This window comes from Palaemon carinicauda, chromosome 1 (genome assembly GCF_036898095.1).
Source record: "Palaemon carinicauda isolate YSFRI2023 chromosome 1, ASM3689809v2, whole genome shotgun sequence".
In the NCBI taxonomy this organism is placed as follows: domain Eukaryota; kingdom Metazoa; phylum Arthropoda; class Malacostraca; order Decapoda; family Palaemonidae; genus Palaemon; species Palaemon carinicauda.
In genome coordinates this window covers 152726033-152736032 of record NC_090725.1, presented here as the reverse complement: position 1 = coordinate 152736032, position 10000 = coordinate 152726033, and positions in this window count along the sequence as shown.

The window sequence follows — 10000 nt, the reverse complement described above, 5'->3', positions numbered from 1 at the left end:
ACAGATGATAGTCTCGGTCACACTATCTCCCGCCAACTATTTCTCCTTTATTCATATTAAAAGAAGCCTCTACATCTCATCATGGATATCACTGCACAGCTTGGAAAGGCTGGTTAGTTTATTTGGAAGGCTTGGTGCTCTTTATAGTATCCTTCTGCTTGAGTATGGTACATATTGTTGATGTACTCCTCTCACATTGGCGAGCCAGCTCAGTCACTCTTACACCACTCTCATTTTTTTCGATTATTTCATGTCTCTCCTCTTCCATTATAAAAATCAAACTGAACAAATATTTTGAACTGGTTTGGAATTATAAAACAAATAATGATAATAGCCATTGTTTTCTCTGGGTTAGAATCGACACCTTACCTTCATATAGACCCTATCTATTTCACACATTTTTTTTTTTTTTTTTTTTTTTTGTATTAATAACATCATCAGCTAAGGGTTCAAGCAGCCGGAGCTAACGAGACATTGATTGGACCGTTGATATCGGGAACATGTTCAGTAATAAATATTGTCCCTCCTTGGGTGGGAGCGATTTTTCAAATAGCCGCTGCCACCGTGCGTATTTCCTTCGCTGGAAACGTAAGACTCTAGAGAATGCTAGCTATGCATCATTCCTATTCCTGGAACGTCTCTTTTTATATTCGAAACTTAATTTTGCAGTTGACAGCACAGGTAAAGAAAATATAAAATGTTTTTTTTTTATCAATGTTATAGACGGATTAATTTCACAAAGCAATAGTTAGGTTATTCTTAAATGACATATAAAATAGCTGAGCAAATTCTCTATTTCAACGTAAACATTTAGAGCAAAAATGACTCAATTCATCCGAAGCTTAAACTCCCTTATTTGCTTTTGACGATATGATACATAATTCAGGAAGAGTTACATATACTGGATAAATGGCGTATACTAGTCTTAATATCTTATTTTCTTATCGAAAAATTAGCCCTTAGCAAATTGTACTATTTTAAAATTAGCCGTGAGAAAATTGTACTATTTTCTGAAATATCTGAAAACTTTACTAGAATTATAAACTAAATACATTTTTTTCTATTCAGAAACCATATGAATTATGATGAATATGAATTGGTCATATTCATCTATGTCAACTTTCTATGAAAAATGTGTCGGTAGCTTGTGTAACAGCAATCATGATCTATTTTTTTGTTTCCCATTTCTTTTTCTATCTTCTTCACACCGAAGTTACTACCCTTTTCATTTATTTATATAATGTTGAATTGAAACTTCTAGTTCACCCCTTCATTCTTGATAACTTTATTGGATTCAGGTTTCAAGTCTCGAAACTAAATATATGTTATTTTATACGTGTTTAAGCCTGAAAGGAAACTATGATAACTTGATTTGTGAAGAAATTTTCTACAGTTGAAAATTAATAAATGCTTTGATGATCCTAGTCTTGGAGATTTATGCGTCTATGAAAGAAGGATAAAAATTGTTCGTTAGCTTAATCTATATCATTCAGTTATTGTGAAATTATGCTCTAACGCTGGATTTTAAAGACAGCTGAAACGTTCATCATGTTTACTTCCACCGCATTTTATAACGGCAATGGATCAAACAGAATATTATCTTAGAAAACGCTGTTTTTCTCGTTACATCGCTTTTGGGGATAATCTAATTATCTTAAAGTTTTCTTTTAAGTATATTTTTTCTGAAGAAAGGAAAAGCAAACAACAAGAATTAATTAATCCCTTTAGCTCACTAAAATAAACAAATTGCAGATGATGGAAGTAAATACATGGGCAATCTTGTAGAGTTATTATAAGAATGTGTTTTTTCCACTAAATTTTGGATCCCTGCATTAGATCAATTTGAGTAACGCTGGTATTAATGGGTATAAAGATACAGTCTTAAAACAAGCGAATTACTTTAAAATATAACCATTTCTTTTCCAAGCGCTCCAATTACATCGGGTTCTCGAGAAAATATGATAATTTGTAAGGTGCTATGAACAACTGGTCATTGATAAATTTGGTATAAAAAATATCCACTCTACTGATTATTAATCAATATGTTCTTGATAGCCAGAGGATTGAATTTAATTAGACTGTACTGAATATAAGTTTATTTTTCTCCAGAAATAGCAATATACATCCCCATACCCACATCATATCAATAAATTTAACTACAACCCACTCAACACTTTATACAAGTTACTAGACATTAAACTTTTTATGTATTTCCGTATGAGCCTCCAAACTGTCATTTCTTACTATTACCAATATCTATTGTGGTATTCTGCTTAAGTAGAAAACCCTTATACGAAATATTTTCTTTTATCAAGATATAATATATATATATATATATATATATATATATATACTGTATATGCTAAGTGTTTTGAATAGTTATATCTTTCATTTTCTGTCACTGGCAAACATGTTATCTAGTATCACTCACCCCATTTAGGGCTTCATATCATTTCATTCTTGAAACATGAGCATAGCAGAGTACTACAGACAGTCCTGTAGCCGTAAGGAAGAAATTCAATAAGCTACTGTAAAGCGAATTCTAATTCATATGCGACAATTTATTTTATAGCTTAACTCGATTCCATGCAGACTTAAGTGGATAGTAATTTTCCAAGATTGCTCTTTTGGGACATTCATGATATATGTCATCACTATGGCGCTACAGGAAAGTTACTAAATATTAGTATCTCACCATTGTAGTCTGATGATTTTATTTTTCCTACAGAGTTGCAGCAGAATGTTTTACTATTATTTTGCAGCCTTTGAAACAATGCCTATTGTAAAGATCACTGGCTGCTATTTATTTTTAATCGACATGTGTAAGATTGATACATTATAGAGTCAATTCATTATTCTTTGTTTTCTGTTTTATCAAAGTTTAGCAGGGATAGATAGGATGTGCTCATACAAAAACCCAATCCGATGTTTATAAGACTTGTGGGCTGCTTAAGGCTCTAAAATATATTGGCTACTTTTATACATTTATTGCTAAGATATGAAGAAAAGTTGTACAGTGCATTATGAGATTTTTGTATTCTGCAACTTCTTAATTCCATCTGTCAGCAAAACCAATGGCTGCTTTAATACTACAGAGGACTGCAATTCTAAGCGCAAGAATCCTATAGTGAGAAGATATTTAGTCCACACAACTGGTTATTCTCAAGTGGATAGTCATCGAGATCGACCAACTATCATGTCGACGCCATTCTCATATACCCATAGGCCTCTATATAAAAAAAAAATAAATAATAATAAAATAAAAAAACCCACCAAAGACGTGGTGACTCAAGTCGTAAATAATCCAATCTTAAAGGAAGGCAAAACTCCACCAACAAGCATATAAACTCTGGCTATGGATCATATAGTCTGGAAAATAATTGTTCATAATAGGGATCAACTCTTTCTGTATTCCCTACTCATGTATCCAACCACCCATTCCTAGTATTCAATTACTGTCTCATACAGAAGCTAATGCTTAAAATTATTCTTTTTTCTCTAGTTTTTTTTCTTTTTCTTTTTATTCGTAAATCATATTCACTTATCCTTTGATATAGCCGTCATAAAAACCTCTAAAATTACATTTTATAATCGTAACCATTAATTTACTACATATTTTCTTCTTTTTTCTTTTACTGTGTTCATGCATATTTGAAAGTCAAAATTTTATTATGTCTTCCCTTCATCTCTCTTTAGGTAGTTGGTTTTGGCTTCATCCATGCCTTTTTCCAATTGGTGATTTTTGTAGCCGAGACTGATTAAACTGATTATATATATATATATATATATGTATATATATATATATACGTACATATATATATATATATATATACATGTATATATATGTATATATATATATATATATATATGTGTGTGTATATATATATATATATATATATATATGTATATATATATATATATATATATACATATATATATATATATATATATGTATATTTATATATATACATACATATTAATATATATTTATTATATATATATATATATATATATATTTATATTTATATATAAATATATATATATATATATATATATATCTATATATTTATATATAAATATATATATATATATATATATATATATATATATTATATATATATAGATAGATAGAGAGATAGATAGATATATATATGTCCTAATTCTTGTATGATGATATGTGTTGTACGTCAAGGTGAATGAACTCTATAATCATGAGAATTCCACAAAAACTAACTATTCAGCATGTTGTTGTAGCAAGATTGCATTTCGATAGCAAGGGGTAGACAGTTGCCTTTGCATGTTCTCTGAGACAAGGCGCTCGCCTGAGAGTGTTAGCTGTGTACAGTGTACTAACGAACATTTTGTAATAAAGTGAAAAAACCCCATGTTTTAATGTCTCATTATCCGTGGACATGGGATATATTGGTGTTAGGTGTAAAAATATGTCTGTTTGTGTATACTGTGAGCAAAGTTTTTCTCTGAGCTGGTAAGACAAAAGTTCAAGATGCCTAGATACACAAGGACTAGCATAGCAGATGCTGCTGCTGTAGGAGATGAGAACGAAGAAGTAGTTGGATATAGCGTACCTGATGAAAAATATAGACAGGAAATTAGAACACAAGATTTGGAAAATAAGGTAGATAACTCAGAAGAGTTAATGAACAGAATCTTTGTTGAACGAGAACAGAAGCGGCGTGTAACCACAACATATCTGTCGTACATAAACGGAGTCCAAACGCACAAAAGTGAAAGTACACATGCACAGCCGAGTGAAAATAATATCGTAGTTCGAAAGTTGTCAGAACTCCAGGCAAGTGTTGAGCCTTTTGATGATCAACTCCCTAACGAAGGCTTTCAATTGATTGAAGTGTTTTTGAGGGACTTTGAAGTAGCCACATATGGATGGTTGGAAAGAGAAAAAGCTATTCAAGAAATTAGATTGCTGAAAGATGCTCCAGCAATGGAGGTAATGTGTTTGCCACAAGACAGTTTAAGAAGTTATACTGAAATAAAACGACATTTAATTGAGAAGTATGCCTTGCTTGATGTGAGAAAGAGGGACATAAAAGAAAATTATAAACCCAAAATTCAGGAAGGTGAATCCAGTCTTAGTTATGCAACTCGCATTTTTCGGGATTGTGATTCGCTTGCTACTCGGAGTGCCAATCTCCCAGGAGGTGATAAAAAATAAAAAAGCAATCGCCCTTAAACATATTCGCAGATTAGTAAATCCGTATTTATGTGTTTATTTGTTTGCTGACAGTTGCTCTTTAGCAGACGTAGTGAGCGTGATACAAAACATTTTAGACAGTTTGCCTGAAGAAAAAAGAACTGGGAATAACTGGCCCGATTCCGAGAAGTTGGCAGCCATGAGAGGCACTCACCAACCCCCAAAGCGGAAGAGAGGAGAACGCAGTCACCAGGAGAGAAGAGTCTTCAGATGCTGGCAGTGTGGGGGAGAGGGGCACCGACGAGTGGATTACCCCACCCAAGGATCCCCCCACTGTTACACTTGTCTGGCCTACGGTCATCTATCTCGAAAGGGCCTAGCAAAAAATGCCAATGGCGGGCGGGTTGTGGCACACGCACACCGTAACCCGCCCAATATCCGAGGAAGAGGAAACAGAGGAAAGGGGAGACAAGGAGATCGATCCCCTCTCACCCCCGCATGACATCAGAAGCAGCAGCCGAGGCAGCGCTCCCACCAACGATGGACTTAGAGCAGGCACTACGACCTCCATTCGGTAAACATATTCACAGATTAGTAAACCCATATATATGTGTTTATTTATTCGATGAAATTCGTTCTTTATCAGACGTAGTAAGCATGATACAAAACACTTTAGACAGTTTGCCAGAAGAAAAAGTGACTGGGAACAACTGGCCCGATTCCGGGAAGTGGGCAGCCATGAGAGGCACTCACCAACCCACAAAGAGGGAGAGAGAAGGCAGTCACCAGGTGAGAAGAGTCTTCAGATGCTGGCAGTGTGGGTGAGAGGGGAACCGACAAGTGAAGTGCCCCACCCAAGGATCACCCCGCTGTTACACTTGTCAGGCCTACAGTCATATATCTCGAGAGTGCCCATCAAAAAAATCCAATGGCGGGCAGGTTTTTTCCCTGATTGAAATGAGATTCTCCTCAAACCTACTACAGTCAGCGGTATCCCTTGTCTTGACATGCCAGGAGGAAACAAAATATGTATAAACCATACAACGATCGTCAACTTTAAGGTGGGATCCATGAAGTTTACACATGATTTTTTTCTCTTGCCCACCTTGGGAATTTCAGGAATCGAGGCTAATTTAAGAATAGATTACATTTCTAGTAATTAAATATGCATTTTTGGGGGAAAAGATACAATAACAGTAAAAGCAGGAGGGTACATTTTGCCGATAGAAAGTCATGAGAGAGTAAGTGCTTGTGCGGGCTCGGAGAGATTTAAGTAGGGTAACTGCTGTACCTGAGAGAGGAGAAGTGTTGTCTCCCCCAGACTCTTACGAGTATATCAGTGACCCCGTGTCGGCCTCTTCCTGAAGGAACCAAGGTTGTTGTTAAACCCCAAGAAATTGGGCGCATGTAATTTTAGAGGGCTTGTTGAAAATAAAATCGGACAGAGCAGATATAACAATAGTTAATTTGTCAAATAAAAGAGTTGTGTTAGGAAGGGTTTCTGTGTTTGAATTAGAGTTATGTGAAATTGCTATTAATGTGATGTTGGGAGCCACAACTCAAGCCCACACAGACAAATGCACTCAAAATTTGATTATGCGAGCGCGAAATCTATGCCCGTTAAAATATCAATGTGTAGTTAGTGACATTGTCAATAATTATTCCGATGTAATTGCAATTGGAGTTGGGCCATCCGGGAGGATTGATCGATATCCCTTTAGCATTGAAACTGGGCAGGCGGAGCCGATCAGGTCAAGGCCTTATAAGGGACCAATTTATTTCTAGGGAGAGGTAGAGAGGGAAATTAGTAAATTAAGGGAACAAGGGATACTCGAGGAGAGCGAATCCCCCTGGGCTTCTCCAATTGTAGCTGTTAAGAAAAAGGATTATTATTTTACAACTGTTGATTTAAAATCTAGAAACTATCAAATACCCATTCAGTAAGACAGTAAATGTAAACAGCATTTATAGCTAATGATCAACTATTTTAGTTTAATTTTCTTCATTGCGGTGTTAAAAATGCTCCAAGTCATTTTTTTAGAGTAATGATGGCGGTTTTGCCTCCCTTAATTGGCCATAATGTTCCTGTTTATCTAAACGATATCATAATTACAGGGAAAACGGCCGAAGAACATAATAATAATATTTGTTAAGTTTTAGAAGCATTGTGACGTAACGGTAGGAAAATAAATTTGTCAAAATGCAAAGTTTTCTGTAAACAGGTCGAATTTTTAGGTCACATAATAACCCCAGAAGGAATCCAAACCTGCCCCAGTAAAGTAGCAGCTATTAGAGATTTCCCCTGGCCACGTACCCTTAAGGAAATGCTGGGTTCCTTGGGCTCACTAGGTATTACCATGAATTCTTAAAAGGTTTCGGAGAGATAGCGAGACCCTTAGATGCTTTAAAGAAACAAAAAGTAATAATTTGGGGAGTGGAAGAAGGAAGGGCTTTTACCCATTTAAAAGCTGCCTTAACTAACAATGACTTAATCGCATATCCTAGGTTTTATCATCCGTTTTTAGTGACGAGAGATGCAAGTAGCGTAGCCATTGGTGGCGTAGTTTCCCAACGAGATAATAAAGGCAGAGGGCAACCCATTTATTTAGCTTCCCAGGCATTAAAGAGGGCCAAAAAATTTATAGTACATTCGATCGAGAAGCTTTGGAAATTTTTGGGGTGCTTGAGAGAAATTGGTTCATTTTATTAGGTCAGTCGATTGAGTTGCAAGTGGTCATCGCCCCTTACATGACCTCTTTTTCAATGGCGATTTTACCTCTCGACAAGCAAGCTTGATTGTGAGATTGTTTAGAGTTTAATATAAAGGGTTTTCACCACATAGAAGGTAAAGCTAACAAGGTAGCTGATGCTCTCTCTAGAGGTGCAGTAATAGGAATAACAACTAGAGCACAAAAGAGGAACGAAGAATGTAACCAAAATATTGAAGACCCCCATCAAAATAGAGAAAATAGAGAACGGGAGGTGAATTCACCCGAGGAGCATTCAGAAGACGGGATGATAGAGAGAGAGAGAGAGAGGAGAGAGAGAGAGAGAGAGAGATATGAGCGGTGAAGGTGAATATATGTGGGTGGCTGAGGACATGACCAGGGGTGTTCAGAATGAATGCCCTGATGAGGCGGGTGTGATTGACTTGTGAGGTTGGGACATAAAAGAAGTCCGAGAGGGATAGAAAAAAATGAAATGGATGGAAAAAGTGTGAGCAGTGATTGAAGAGGAATCGGAGAGTTATCCGTCATTTCTGATTGTGGCTCATGAGAATTTTTTTTATAGAAAATGATATCTTATATTGTGCTTACAAGAAGAGGGGAGGGGAGTTTTGTGCATGAGTAGTTCTTCTTCCCTCTTTAACTCATCGAGCAATCCACATTGTACATACAAGTCTGTATGCAGGGTATTTAGGGATTGATAAAACATTAAGGAGAGCACGTGAATCCTCCTTTTGGTTAGGAATGAAAAAATCTATAGAGAATTATATAAAAGGTTGTCATGCTTGTAATTGTTTCAAAGAACATAAAAAACATTGTACCGGAAGCCAGAAAGTTGCCTATGATTCCTATTAAATCTTATAGGGTGCATATGGATGTGGTAGGACCATTCCCTACTGGTTTAACACAACATAAGTATATGTGTATTTTGGGATGCATTTAATCGGTACACTCATACTTACACAATGTTGGATACATCGGCAAATTCATTAGCCAGGCACTGTGCTCTTTCATTACTAGGTTTGGTTGCCCGAAATTTCTGATAAATGATAATGGTCTCGAGTTTATGAATAGGTCTGTGAAATCGGTCACGGACTTGATGAAAATTGAACACTTTTCAGGGACCGCATGAAGGCCTTCAACTAATGGCTCAGTGGAATCGCGTAATAGGGAAGTGATGCAAATTTTACGTTACTTAGTGGCTGATTACCCCCTTCATTAGCACGCCATGCTTTCTATAGCTGAGCTAGCTTTGAACATTGCATATAATGCTTCACTCAGGGACACGCCTTTCTTTTTAGTGTATGGACAGGTTCCTGTGTTACCATATACGGTACTGATTAATTTGCAGCAATTGCCAAATTATTCAACTGAGCAATACCGTGTATATTTATTAAATCTATTGAGGAGAGTAATGAACACAACTGAAAGGTTTTTGAAAAGAGCTAATGAAAAACACAGCTCAAAGTATGATGGTCGGTTGAAAATCGCATCGTTAAAGTATTTGTGGGCGAACGTGTGAATTTGAAACGATTATAACCTAGGAAACACAAACTGGAGCCAGCGTATTTGGGTCCGTACCGAGTAAAGATGGTTAAATCTAATACAGTTGGGATACAAAGCATTATTAATGGCGCAGTTTCAGAACATCATCAGGCACACACACATGTGGTGCCTGAAGAGGAAGTTTTCGAAAGTGTCAATCAGAGTGTTCCTCATTACCAAGCATACGTGACATTCCTGGAGTTGATGAGTAGATTTTTTTTCCTTTGCTGTTGCAGTTGTTGTTTGAACAGACCTCATTTCTTCTTTTGATGTGTTTTAGATAAATTTGATGTTAACAGGTGTTCTTATGTTGATGCTTAATGTATACGTAAAGTGTTGTGGTAATTTTGCTGAGTGTGGCAATACGTATAACATACTGTTGAGTGAACCAAAAAATAATGAGAGGTTAAATAGGTCAGGTGAGATCTGTCAGGCGGTTGCTGTATTATTCATCGATTTATATGATTCCTGTTTGCTGGGGCCGGGGCGGTTCCCGAATGGAAAGTGGCCGCGGGATTAAAGTTCAGCCTTGAGGATAGGCAGTGTTAGAGGATGTCTA